General features: G+C 43.0%; 1 protein-coding gene across 2 annotated transcripts in view; it reads left to right on the top strand.

Annotated features, from left to right (window-relative positions):
- The window catches only part of PRKCB (protein kinase C beta), a 333,238-nt gene that overhangs the window by 195,544 nt on the left and 122,629 nt on the right, over window positions 1–15,065 (top strand). The gene's annotated exons all lie outside the window — the stretch shown is intronic.

Raw genomic sequence — 15,065 nt, 5'->3', positions numbered from 1 at the left:
TTCTGTTACTAAAAGAACAGTGTTCAAGTCTCCCTATTATGATTGTGGATTTTCTCCAATTTAGTTTTCTCCACTTTGGCTTTATATATTTTGAAGCAATGTTACTATTATAAATTATAGTTGTTATATCTCCTTGCTGGATTGATATTTTTTACCTTTTTAAAATGTATCTCTTTATCTCAAGTAATGCTTCTTGCCTTAAAGCCTCTGTGCCTCCTATAAAGATACAAGTTTTCTTTTGGTTAATGTATACTGTTTCTTATATATGTATATATATTTATGCAAAATAAAAGTGGTTGAAAAGTGAGTGATGACAAGGGAAAGGAAAAAGGAGATATGTATCGTGTATATATATGACACAACCTTAATTCAGTGTTATTTGATTTTTAATGTGAGCATTTGGACCATTTATATATATCTGTGATCTTCCTATTTATTTTCTATTTGTCCCCCATTTTCTGTTCCTGTTTCTCTTTGGTTTTGCCTTGCCTTCTTCTGGATTACTCAAGTATGTTCATTTCATTTCTCCTTCCTGTTAACTGGTTAGTTATATATTATTACAGTTTTATGTTGTCTCCAGGGATTTCAACAAGCATCCTTGACTTTTAGAGTCATTATATTACCAACCAAATAACCCTAGGTGTGTAAACATTTTAGCTCCGTTTACACATCCAACCCTATGTACTTTAACTTCACATGTCATTTCAACTATACATTATTATTATTATTGCCTGTAATCAGCATTCGTTTAGACTTACTAATATATTTATCCTTTCTAGTTTTTCATTCTTTCTTACACAGTCACATTATCCTCTGCAATTATTATCTTTCTATCTAAAGAACCCCCTTAGGGGCACCTGGGTGGCTCAGTTGGCTGAGTGTCCAACTTTGGCTCAGGTCATGATCTCAGGGTTCATGGATTCGTGGCCCACGTCAGGCTCTGTGCTAACAGCTCAGAGCCTGGAGCCTGCTTCAGATTCTGTGTCTCCCTCCCTCTGCCCCTCCCCTGCTTGCAGTCTGTTTCCCTGTCTCTCAAAAATGAATAAATGTTAAAAAAAAAAAAAAGCCTTTAGCATTTAGTTTAGGACAGCTGGAAATGAATCAAAAGATACGTTTTTTACATTCACATCTGGAGAATATTTTTGCTTGGTATAGAATTCAAAATTGGAAGTTCTTTTTTTTTTTCAGCTATTTTATTTTATTTATTTTTAATTTGCTTATTGTTTAATTTACATACAAGTTAGTTAGCATGCAGTGCAACAATAATTTCAGGAGTAGATTCCTTAATGCCCCTTACGTATTTAGCCCATCCCCCCTCCCATAAGCCCTCCAGCCACCCCTCTGTTTGTCCTCTATATTTAAGAGTCTCTTATGTTTTGTCCCTCTTCCTGTTTTTATATTCTTTTTGCTTCCCTTCCCTTATTTATGTTCATCTGTTTAGTATCTTAAAGTCCTCATATGAGTGAAGTCATATGATATTTGTCTTTCTCTGACTATTTTCGCTTAGCATAATACCCTCCAGTTCCATTTACATAGTTGCAAATGGCAAGATTTCATTCTTTTTGATTGCTGAGTAATACTCCATTGCACATATATACCACATCTTCTTTATCCATTCATCTGTCAATTGACATTTGGGCTCTTTGCATAATTTGGCTATTGTTGATAGTGTTGCTATAAACATGGGGGTGCATGTGTCCCTTCGAAACAACACACCTGTATCCATTGGGTAAATACCTAGTGGTGCAATTGCTGGGTCATAGGGTAGTTCTATTTTCAATTTTTTGAGGAACCTCCATACTGTTCTCCAGAGTGGCTGCACCAGTTTGCATTCCCACCAGCAGTGCAAAAAAGATCCTCTTTCTCTGCATCCTTGCCTGAGTTGTTAATTTTAGCTATACTGAGGTGTGAGATGGTGTCTCATTGTGGTTTTGATTTGTATTTCCCTGATGATGCGTGATGTTGAGCATTTTTTCATGTGTCGGTTGGGCATCTGGATGTCTTCTTTGGAGAAGTGTCTATTCATGTCTTTTGCCCATTTTCTCACTAGATTATTTGTTTTTTGGGTGTTGAGTTTGATAAGTTATTTATAGATTTTGGAGACTAACCGTTTATCTGATATGTTATTTGCAAATATCTTCTCCCATTCTGTCGGTTGCCTTTTAGTTTTGCTGATTGTTTCCTTCACTGTGCAGAAGCTTTTTATTTTGATGAGACTCCAGTAGTAGTTCCTTTTTTCTTTCGTTTCCTTTGCCTCTGGAGACATATTGAGTAAGAAGTTGCTGGGACTGAGGTCAAAGAAGTTTTTGCCTGCTTTCTCCTCGAGGATTTTGATGGCTTCCTGCCTTATGTTTATGTTTTTCATCCATTTTGAGTTCAGTTTTGTGTATGGTGTAAGAAAGTGTTTTCCAAGCACCATTTGCTGAAGAGACTGTCTTTATTCCATTGGATATTCTTTCCTGCTTTGTCAAAGATTAGTTGGCCATCTGTTTGTGGGTCCATTTCTGGCTTCTCTATTCTGTTCCATTGATCTGAGTGTCTGTTCTTGTGCCAGTACCATACTGTCTTGATGATTATAGCTTTGTAGTATAGCTTGAAGTCTGGGATTGTGATGCCTCCTGCTTTGGTTTTCGTTTTCAAGATCGCTTTGGCTATTCGGGGTCTTTTCTGGTTCCGCGCAAATTTGAGGATTATTTGTTCTAGCTTTGTGAAGAATGCTGGTGTTATTTTGATAGGAATTGTGGGAGTTATTTTTGTTCAGCATTTTCTTTTTTTTTATGTTTATTTATTTTGAGATAGAGAGCAAGAGTGGGGGAGGGGCAGAGAGAGGGGGAGAGAGATATACTCTGCTCTATCAGTGCTGCCAGTGCAGAGCCTGATGTGGGGCTTGAACCCACGAACTGAATCCATGAATCTTAATTGAGGTTACCTTATTTTTTTATTTAAAAAATTTTTTTTAACGTTTATTCATTTTTGAGAGATAGAGATCATGACTTGAGCTGAAACTGAGAGATGCTCAACCGACTAAGCCACTCAGGTGCCCCTCATTCATTATTTTCAAGACATTATCTCATTGTTCTTCTTTTTCACCATTTTTCTTATTCTTCTTGTTGCTCCTTGAAGATAATGTCTTTTCCCCCCATCTAGCTACTTTAAAATTTTCCCTTTATTTTCGATTTTCAACAACTCGACCATGCTGTTCCTAGGGAGGAGGGCATGTATGCACACATTTGTGGGTTTATCTTGTTGGATATTCGTATGCTTCTTGGATTTTGAGCTTGTTGTGTTTCATCAGTACTGAAAAATGTGTGGCCATTCTCAGCCCCATTCTTTCTCTTCTTTTCATCTGTGGTTTTGGTTACACATATGTTAGACCTCTGTGTCCCTTTGCCTCTGACACTGTCTTCAGTATTAACATCCTTTATGCTCTCTGTTTAGTCTGATTGTTCTCAATGAGCTGTTTTCCAAGTCACTAATGTGCCCTCCTACGGCTTCTAGTCTGCTGCTTACCCCTTATATTGAGCTCTTAATTTTAGGTATTGCATTTTTTAAATAAACTTTTCATTTTAGAAAACTTTCAGGCTTACAGAAAAGTTGCAAAGATAGTACAGAGCTTCCTTATACCCCTCACCTAGTTTCTGCTGTTGTTAACATCTTGCATTATCATGGTACATTTGTCAAAACTAAGAAATGAATGCTAATTCGTACATTACTACTAACTAAACTCCAGCTTTTATTCAGGTGTCCCTGGTTTTTTCCTTAATATCCTTTATGTGTTCCCAGATCCCACCCAAGATACCAAATCGCATTTAGTTGTCATGTCTCCTTAGACTCCTCTGGTTCATGACAATTTGTCTTTTTTTTTTTCTTTTTTTGCTTTTTGTAATCTTTTTGGTTTTGAAGGGTACTATTGTAGAATATCCCTCAATTTGGGAATTACTGTATTTTTAATTCTAAAGTTTATCTTTTTATGGGTTATAGTTCTCTGGTGAAATTTCCCATATTGTTATCCCCCCACCCACATTTTAAAAAAATCTTAATGGAGGTTACTTTATTTTTTAGTTACAAAATTTTTTTTAGCATTTATTCATTTTTGAGAGAGACAGCATGAGCGGGGCAGGGGCAGGGGCAGAGAGAGAGGGAGACACAGAATCTGAAGCGGGCTCCAGGCTCCACGCTGTCAGCACAGAGCCTGCCCGACATGGGGCTCAAACCCATGAACTATGAGATCATGACCTGAGCTGAAGTCAGACGTTCAGCCGACAGCCACCCAGCCACCTGGGTCCCCTGTTGATCCGTACTTCCATCTGTTTTTTATTTTAGTCCTGTTTCTTGGTATGCTTGCAAGTTTTGTTTGAATTCCAGTCAACTTTTTGCCAAATTAGAGAACTGCACGTGAGGTTCTCTTCCTCCTCGGGCTGGTTCCCCCTTTATATGGAGCCAGCTAAAGGTTTCCATCCATAAGGCTGACTACTTCCTAGGGTGCTCTTCCTTACTGGGTCCTGACCTGCAATTTTTGTTTCTCCAGCACCATGCATGATACCGTCAGAAACTCTCAGTGGATGGCTTTTTTGTGTCTCAGCCTTTGCATTTACATTGGCAAAACCTGGAGGGAAAACCAGTCCCTGGTGTCAGATTGGCTTCTTTGCTCTTTCCTTCTGTCTGGCGCTTAGCCCCTCAAGTTCTGCAGCTCTCACCCCTCATCCCTTGGCCCGGACTTCTCTGTATCTCCGCAGCGGTCCTCTTCTTGGCTTCCCACCCAGCCTCTTGCCCTGTGCAGAGAATTGGCTTACGCCCCAATGCGAGAGTGCCACATAAAATATGGGGCTCGTTTCATTTCTAGTTCCTTCAACATTCCAATTCTTTGGACAATCAGTTTGTTTGTTTATCTGGCTCTTTTATAGTTCTCAGTGGGAATGTTGAGCTTCTAGGAGCTACTCCATCATGGCCCCACGTGGGATGATGGTAGGTGAAAATGTAAAATATGAAATAGAGTTATGGTTCTATGATTAGGTAAAAATTGAATGTTAATGTGGATAAAGACCCAAAGGTGAATGCACAAATTAAAGCATCTATTTTAAGTTCAGGTAGGATGAAAGGCAACATTTGCTTTGGATTCTGTTTTATATGTATTAAGTTAAAAAAAAAAAATTTTTTTTAAAGAGGAGGTGGTGAGAGCTTCAGAGATAGAATGAAGAGTGCCCATTTCTCCCGGGTCCTGGTGGGAGGACCCTGAGAGCTCTGGGGAATGAAGACACCATGGTCAAGGTCACTAAGTTTATTATGGAAGTATTAATACATAATCATAGCCAAAAATAACAACCTAACACAAACAGGATGTTTACCATGTGCCAGACATTCTGATAATTCATTTTTAAATTGTTTTAATGTTTATTTATTTTTGACAGAGAGAGAGAGAGAAAGAGAGAACAAACAGGGGAGGGGCAGAGAGAGAGGGAGACACAGAATCCAAAGCAGGCTCCAGGCTCTGAGCTGTCAGCACAGAGCCTGACGGTGGGGCTTGAACTCCCGAATGCTAGATCATGACCTGAGCTGAAGTCGGGCACTTAACTGACTGAACCACCGAGGCATCCCTGCTAATTCATTTAATTATTACAATATCCTTATGAGATTATATCCTTATCGTTAGCCCCATTTCTATTTATTTATTTATTTATTTATTTATTATTTTTTAATGTTTATTCATTTTGGGGAGAGAAAGAGCATGAGCAGGGGAGGGAACAGAGAGAGAGGGAGACACAGAATCTGAAGCAGGCCAGGCTGAGCTGTCAGCACAGAGCCAGACCCAGGACTTGAACTCACGAACTGCGAGATCATGACCTGAGCCAAAGTTGGATGCTTAACTGACTGAGCCACCCAGGCACCCCAGGCCCATTTCTTAAACAAGGAGACTGAGTCACTGAGGAGTTAGGGAACATTTAGGGCACACTGTGCTGAGTAGCAGAGCTTATATTAAAACCCAGGAACTCTGGCTCTGTGCCTGAGCCCCTCACACCCCACGATACTTATTTGCTGAAGAAAGAGGCTTTAGATCAGATAAGGGAACTTAAAATGCAGGAGGTGCTATGCCGAGGAAGAGCTCAGTCCCCAGATCCTGGGGCAATGAAGCAGATGGTCTCAGAACAGTCTGTTCTTAAATGAGTCAAGACCCTTCCTTTTCTTTTTTATTACTATTTTTAAGTTTATTTATTTATTTTGAGTGGGGTTGGGGGGGGGAAGGCAGAGAGAAAGGGAAAGAGAGAATCCCAAGCAAGCTCCGCCTGTCAGTGCAGAGCCCGATGTGGGGCTTGATCTCACAAACAGTGAAATCATGACCTGAGCTGAAACCAAGGGTCAGATGTTTAACCAACTGAGCCACCAGGTGCCCCAAGACCCTGCCTTTTCTGAACGGGCTGGATTCCTGCCTCCCAGAGAGCAGTGGTAAAGCTTGGGCACTGGAGGGCCGGTAGTTCAGCACCTGCCACATAATACATGCTCAGTAAATGTCATCACCATCATCATTGGCCAGAACGACCCAAATCACAAAACCTATAGATTCTTTCTGGGCTTGAGACCTCGGGATACTCCCAAGGTGACAGAATTCTTGGCCATTCATTCTTTCCTTCCACCTGTGCCTCACACTGGGTTAGGCTATGGAGTCACCACTGTGCATAAGACAAGTGAGTGGATAATCACAATAAAATGTTGGATGTGCTGTGTCAGACATCAGTGCAAGGTGTTCTGAGAAACCCAAGGAGGGCCATCCACCCATGCAGGTATTGGAGCTCTGTGGTGGTTTAGGGCATGGAGAGGAGGGAACATCTCATTTATCCACTTATCAATTCAGTCCTCCACATTTTTTGACCACCTCCTGTGTGCTAGACACTGTGCTAGGACTAGGAACATAATATGGGAAGGGACCCTGCTGTCACGAGGCTTTTAACCTTGCAGGAAATCAGTGAATTAATGACACTTAATAAGCATATATTGAGCACCTAGGAAATATATGGCCCAGTCCTAGGTGCTTATTGGGAGAGATGCATTATAGCTCCTAAAACCACTTCAGCCTGGTGAGGTAGCAGTTAATCTTCTGTAACTTTCCCTGGTTACACAACTAGAAAATGGCATCACTCTGACTGAAACCCAGGTCTGTCAGAGGCCAAGATCTTAGCCACTGGGCAGTGCTCCTTCCCCAGATGGAAAGTCTTAGTCCCTTCCCTTAAAGAGCTTGTTAAATATAATAGAATACGTAAGGCAAGTAAACACATCCCCAACATGTACTGTGCTACTGAACATAAAAAAGGAATGAATCCCATTGAAGGGTTAGATGAAATCAGGGAAGGCTTCAGGTGAGAGGCGGCACTAGGGATGGGACTTCAAAGATGAGTTGGCTTTGAGCAAAAGACCAAGGGATGGAACCCACTTGGTAAGGGGTTGTGTGCATTCTGACCTCTAGGGGGAGCTGACGTTATCTGCCCTCCAGGGCAGGTGTGAGGATTATGGTCAGGGGTAAGGACTAGCATGATGCTTTTGGTTCTTGAGCCTTAGCTACAGGGCAAGTGGGGCTTCCAGGCAGAAGAGGAGGAGCTTAATGACATCATCATCATGGCACACCCTTTTTTAAAGTTTATTTATTTTGAGAGAGAGAAAGAGAGAGAGAGAGAGCCCACACACACAAGTGCAAGTGGGGAGAATCCCAAGCAGGCTCTGCGCTGTCAGCACAGAGCCCCACACGGGGCTCAAACTCACGAACTGTGAAATCATGACCTGAGCCGAGATCAAGAGTCGGGCCGGTTAACCTACTGAGCCACCCAGGTGCCCCATCATGACACACCCTTAAGCACTCTCTCCCGGTGGTTTCTCTTTGAAGCCTACTCTGCCTTCAGATCTCTCAATGCTCCATATGACCTGCACGGTAAGAGGGGCCCGAACGGGTCTCCTGCATGGAGACTTCTATCTCCGAGTCGCCCTGAAAATGAACAGGATTAGAGGAAAGGAAGCAAAAGGAACCTGTCCCGTTTCTGCTGATTCTGATATGTCCCCAGAGTTGAGAATTGGTCCAGCCCAACTCACCAGGGCTCCTACTTGTGATTAGGGTAAACAGAGTTCCCGTAAAGAGAGTGACTATCTGCCCGGCTTGGCCACTCTGCACATACCTTGTGAGAAGCTGCTGGCAGACAGGATCCTGTCTGTCTCCTCCGAAGGAAGCAGAACTTTCAGGGAATAGCAGCCAAGTGTGACTAGAGTTTGGGATACTCAGAGGGAAGTGGCAGAGAAGGCTGGAAAGTTATCGTGGGGACAGAAAGGAGCCAGTGATCAGAGTGGCCAAACTCTGGAGGGATCGTAGACATCTTCAGACCCTGCTCCACAGTCTCAGCTACGGTGTGATTATCATTATGAAGGTCAGCTTGCTCATCTTTTCTGGGCTTTGGATGGAGCCTGATTCTCTCCCACCCTATTTACTGAGGTGAAATTCATATAACATAAACCCGACCATTGCAGAGGGAATGATTCAGTGGCATTTAATACATTTGCAGTGTTGTGCAAAACATTCCCATCACTCCAAAATAAAATCCCCTCCCCCATTGAAGCGGTTATTCCCCGTTCCTCCTTGCCCTCAGCCCCTGACAACCATCCATCTGCTTTCTTTAACTCTTTTTTTTTTAACTGCTTAAAATGATTCAGTCCCATAAGTATTTTTTACCATAAAGTGGAGGATAATCATGCAATGCTCTGTCATCTAGACCAGGGCTGCTGTCAAAACATCAAATACCTCTGTACCAGTTTGCAAATCATCAAGACCCCAAGTGCCCTCTGCTTCCTTGACCTCTTGGTCCCTTCTCCAGAACCCCACCCCCCTGGGAAGTGATCCAACAATGAAAAGGTGAATGTCTAGGCCAGGGGGAGCCTTCACATCTACTCCAGGGTTTTGACTGTGTCCATTCTGATGGGTAACACTGCTTGCTAAACATTTTGGCTGTCAGCCTTGTGGTGGCTAGGCTTCTTCTAGATGTAAAAGCCTCTCCTAATCCAAAGACTGCCTCCCATTTCTCACCTGATTGCATCCCACCTGCCTTCAACAGTTTGGCCATTTTTTTAAATCTCTTAGTTTAAAGTTCAATATTTTCTTCACCATGGTTTTTTTTTTTTTTTTTTAACACCATGATAAATGATGTGCTGACTTTACCTAAAATGTGCCAGAGGCAACTTTGAGATGGAAAGATGCTATATTGGGGAGAAATATGTCTAAGACATCTGAAGATGGCTTTTGCTTGTTCACTACAAGAGAGCAAGTGATATGTTTAAGGCAGACTGCTGCTACAGAACAAAGGACTGTAGTTATGGATTAAATAAGGGGAAGAGTCTGACCCATGTAGGTTTTCAGAGACTGTGTGATGTCATGGTTAACGATGCAGTCTTGAAGCCAGACGGCCTGAGCTCAGATCCCTGCCGTACGGTCACCATCTATGTGACCTGGGACGAGTCATTTAACATCCGCTCAGTTTCCACATCGGTAAAATGGGGGAAATGGTAATATTCACATCATGAGACTTTTGGGAGAACTACATGAGATACTATGTGTACTGAGAACAGTGCTTGGCTCATAGCAAGAGCTTATTTGCCACTAGTTGTTATTATTTAACCTTTATTTCTATCATATCTGGGAATAAATCATTTTCAGGCTTCTTAAAAAAGAACGAAAAGAACATGGACTGGAAATCAGTAGGCAATGGTGAGTCACTGAGGATTTTTTTTGAGAGTAGGGATGACATGGTAAGGTCTGTGCTTTAGGAAGATTAATTTGTCTGCAGCTCACAGGCTGACCTGGAAGGAAGACAGGGTGAAGGCAGCGGTATCCGTCAGGAGTCTGACGCAATGGTCTAAGCTGTGCCATACAACATGGCAGCCACTCATGTGGCTGTGAATGAAAATTTCAAAAGCCGAAGAACATTTCCTGGGACACGATCATCACCTTTCAAGTACTCAATAGCCACATGTGGCCAGTGGCAACTGTATTGGACGGTAGACATGTCCATCCTCCCAGGAGGTTCTGTTGGACAGAGCAGGTTGAGAGCAATGGTTGTCATACCTGAGTGTGCATCAGAATAACCTAGAAGGTGTGTAAAAAAACACATTGCAGGGCTCCACCCCCAGACTTTCTGATTCAGGAGGTCTGGGGTGAGGCCTGGGAATTTGCATGTCTAACAAGTTCCCAGGAGATGCCGATGCTTCTGGTCTGGGACACCCTCCCCCGCCCACTTCCCGCACTTTGAGAACCACTTCCCTGGAATAGCATTTCTCATTTCATGGTGTGAGGGAAAGGGGAGTTGTTTTGAGCTTGTTGGAAACCATGTGGGTCTTATTTATGTCCCAGCTAAGCCCATTTGGGATTTGGACTCCCACCTCTTTCCAGGATTGGCAGGCTGGGGAGGCTCCTGGAAGGCTGTTTCATGAGGGGACGTGCATAGGAGCTTCGGCTTTTCTGGCTGAAGGAGAAAGGTGGAACGAATTCAGAGTCCAAAGGAGTGATACCTGCTGCTTTCTGTACTCTCCCTACCGTTCTGGGGCTTTGCTTTTAAAAGAGGTCTGATGGCAACGAAGGTAGAGACGGAAGCTTCCAGAATTAAAAAGCCAAGACTTTGCTGCCTTTGTCCCTCAGTCATACCTTGGCAACCTTCTCCCCGAGGCACAAATGACTCATATCTAGCTGCGTGGTAGGGGGTGGGAGGGAAGGGCCTCCAGGTGAGTGACAGAATTCAATGAAATGCAAAGTGGAAGAAATACATCACTTAAAACCTCAACATATTGCCCAGCCACAAGTGTGCCTCAAACTAGTTGTTTGAACTGCACAAGCAAACATCCCAGGGCTCGTTCTCAGCGAGCTAGGGTCCCCGGAGTGTTCACCTGGGTCTGAGCTGAGCTTGGACTATCAGACAGAGGCATAGAATGGGGCTGTGATAGACCGGAAGCAATAGAACGCTCCTCATCCCAGCTGTGCACCCTTTTATAAGTGGTCATCAGATGTGCATGAGTGTCTTAGTGCAGTTAGGATAGACCTTCTTTCTTTTTTTTTTTTTTTTTTTTCCAACGTTTATTTATTTTTGGGACAGAGAGAGACAGAGCATGAACGGGGGAGGGGCAGAGAGAGAGGGAGACACAGAATCGGAAACAGGCTCCAGGCTCCGAGCCATCAGCCCAGAGCCTGACGCGGGGCTCGAACTCCCGGACCGCGAGATCGTGACCTGGCTGAAGCCGGATGCTTAACCGACTGCGCCACCCAGGCGCCCCAGGATAGACCTTCTTTCAGAACACACCAGCAATATTCTGCATCAGCGGGCAGATAGCTGTGATCCTCCCAAGTTGGCCCTCCTCACTGTCTCAGCTACTCTCCTGGGATCCTCCTTGAACCTCCCCACAGCCCAGTAACGAAAGTTAGCACCCGGACAAATCAGCGGCCTCCAAGACCCTGTTCCAGTGCTGACGATGGCATCAGTACTGGCTAGCAGGTGCCTGGGCTATGCCATTTTGGAAGTATTTTGAATATAATGTGTGTGCATGCGTGTGTGTGTGTGTGTGTGTGTGTGTGTGTGTGTGTGAAGAGTGAGGGAAGGTGGTAAATATTCAGTAGGTGCCACAATGGCCTTGGGATGTGAATAGTTTGGTAAAATTATAATAAAAAAGTGGGAAGGATGGCAGTCTCTCTCAGCTCGGTTAAGACCCATTGCTTTAATCATCCATCCACCCAACCCATCCATCTGTCCATCCATCCATCCATCCATCCATCCATCCATCCATCCATCCGTTTAGGATAAGTGAATCCAGCAGGAAAAATCTCCCTCTTTTAGTGCTTCTGCACCATTGAGGATGTTTGACAGCACATAAGGGGGAACATTCCCCTGTTGGGACTCATCTTAACAGATGTTTTCTTCCCCCATCGCCCCTGTATGACGGTTGAAGAAACAGAAAACTTATCTTCAAATGACAGCCCTTTCCTCTGACTGCCTGGGGAACATGGCATGGGAATGTGGCTGTCAAGTTTTAAAAAATCCGTTGGATTCCATGATTCAGTGATGTGGTTAACGCAGATAGGGCTCTTCTATCAAAGCAGGGAGCCCATTGAAGAAATAAGAAAATATGTACTTTTCTCTAGAGAAGGGAGGTAAGCCCGCCTTCCTTGGAGCTGGGTAGGCTTTTGTCCCAAGCCTCTGGAAATTAAACCCATCACTTAGAGAGCAGATTGCGGGGCTTCTGGCCCTTGCTGCTTGGAATGTGCAAAGCTGCCGACGGACAGTTTTGATTGAATGTCCAAATTAAGCTGCCAAGTAGCAACTCTACAGCTCCAGGGACCCCATGTTAGTATTTATGTCACATCTTTAGAAATAATCACATTGTGAAGCAGCGCCCAGAGCCATGTCAGCAGCCTCTGCAGCTGAGGGTTTGAACGGCATCCGCCTGGTGTTTCTGCTGCATTTAGTGCTGGGGGTGGGGGACGGGGGGGGCAGTTGGCCCAGGCACACCATCATGGTTCCTGTCCTAAGGTTGTGGGTGAAGAAGCTGTAAGCCTCATCTGTCCTTGTTTTCTCTCAAGTTGGGGCATGAGATGGTCTCCAAACAAGAACCAAAACTAGCTTTTTGGATGCCTTACTCACAAGCCATCTGTGCTACGCATAAGGAAAGACCCCCCAGGGCCAGCCTCAGGGGAACAGATGTGCATGGGGGCAGGGTTTATTCTTGTTTTTCGAAGCTGGTCTGAAGAGCTCCTCTTCTGTCTCCATCAAGCCTTGCATCCCTGGGTGGGGAGGAGAACCTGGCAGTGATATTGCCCACGCCACTGGGGAGTACCAGGTATGAAGAGACCGGGCTTGTGAGACCTCAAAGAAGACCAAATCAGAGCCTCCCCAGGAGGGTGGGGTGAGGTTGTATAGAGTCAGTGGGTGTCGAGCAGCCCTGGGAATTGCAGCACCCTGAGTGACCAGAGAAACCTTCGTAGAGAATGGATGACACTGAACTGGGCTTAGGGGAGTACAGAACTGCCAGCTTCCCAGGTTTTGGGTTCCAAGGAGAACGCAGCAACAGAGCATGACAGTTGGAGGTCAGAAGTTAGGGAAAGCAGCTGACTGAATCTTGGAGCCTCCAAGCTGTATCCAGTGCTAGTTTATTAAGAATAATGTGCACAAGACTGGCCTTCCATTAAGTAATGAGTTCTTTCAGATTTAGAGTAACATTTTTTTTCCTAATTAAAAAAAGTAATTCATGTTCAGCTGAGACCATATATTTAACTTCTCCTTCATCCAAATTCCCACTGAATGACTAAGAGATTGAAAATGGGAAAAATTTATGAAGGCTGCAAACCAGAAGGAGAATGTCAGTCACATGCCAGGACCATTGAGGAATTTCTCTAGGATACAATTTGGATAATACAAGCTAATTTTGTCTTTTCTTTTCCAATGTCTAAGCCTCTTAATACTTTCCTATTATGTAATTGCATTGGTTGGTACTCCCAGAATGATGTTAAATTATAGTGATGGTGGGCATTCTTAATTTGATTGTGGTCTTTAAAAAAAATTTTTTTTAATGTTTATTTATTTTTGAGAGAAACAGAGCATGAGGTGGGGGGATGGTGCAGAGAGAGAGGGAGACACAGAATCTGAAGCACGCTCCAGGGTCTGAGCTGACATCACAGAGCCTGATGTGGGGCTCGAACTCACCACAAGATCATGACCTGAGCCAAAGTCCGACACTTAACCGACTGAGCCACCCAGGCAATGCTTTGATTGTGGTCTTAATGGAAATGGAGATGCCTCTAGAGTTGTACCAATAAGTGTGATGAAGGCCTTTGATGTATTTATTTTGCCAAGAAAAGCAGTCATCTATTCCCATTTTTCTAAAGGTTAAAAAAAAAAAGAATGATTATTGAGTTTTGTCACTTTCCTTTTGTAATTTTTTGGAGTTATTTTCTCCCTTGACCTAGTTTTAGAGTGAATAATATTAATAGATTTTCTAAAACTATGAAGGATTTAGTTTAGAAAGTATGTGTTCAGACTTGAGTTTTTGAAAGATCGCTTTGGTGTGGGGGTGTGGAGGAAGGGCTGGATGGAGCAAGATTGTAGGCAAGAAACCAACTAGGAGGATCTTAATTTCACTAGGAAAGAAAAAAATGAGTGCCCAAACTACAACCAGATGACGACTGCTATTTACTAATCACTCATTACCTGCCAAGGACAATACCAGGCACTTTACAGGCTTCAAATTTAACCTGGTAATTACAGTAATCCTGTGACACAGTTATTACTATTAAGATGGTAGCTGTATGGATAATAAGAAAGGCTCAGGTACATGAAGTGATAAAGAGGTAGAATGAACAGTACATAGTCATAGGTGAGGTTGCACCAGGAGGAGGAGACCAGGGAGATTTCCAGATTTCTCACTTCGACAGTTGGGTGGATGGTTGAGCACTCATCAAGAGTGACATTGAAAGAGGGAGAGCAGACATGGTGATGGGAGAGAACAGGGAGATAATGAATATTATTGGACCTTTTGAGTTGATGTACTTATGGGACATCCAATACTAGATATACATTAGACAGTTGTGTATAATGTTCTATAGCTCAGTAAAGAGTTTTTAGGTAGATATTAAAATCATGGGAGTAGAGCCTCATGGGAAAATATGGAAATTAAAAAACAAATGTCCAAATAACCCATGGTTCAAAGATAGAATCTCAAGGAAAATTAGAAAATATTTTGAACCAATGAAGAAAATGAAAATATAACACATCAAAATTTGCAGCATCCAGATAAAGAAGTGCTTGAAATGAAACTTACATTGTGGAATTCTACCAAATATTTAAAGAAGAAATAACACTTATTCTTCTAGAAAATGGAGGAAGAGGAACTCTTCTTAATTTATTTTATGAGGCTAGCATTACCCTGGGACCCAAACCAGACAAAAACAGTACAAGAAAAATACAAAAAATATTCCTTATGAACACAATTGCAAAAATATTCAACTGAATATTAATAAATAAAATCCAGAAATATGTAAAAACAATAATATACCCCAACCA

Source organism: Lynx rufus, unplaced genomic scaffold, assembly GCF_022079265.1.
Source record: "Lynx rufus isolate CCGP_SWC_20201006 ecotype Redwood Valley unplaced genomic scaffold, mLynRuf1.p SCAF_23, whole genome shotgun sequence".
Taxonomy (NCBI): domain Eukaryota; kingdom Metazoa; phylum Chordata; class Mammalia; order Carnivora; family Felidae; genus Lynx; species Lynx rufus.
This window is presented reverse-complemented; position numbering and strand designations above follow the sequence as displayed.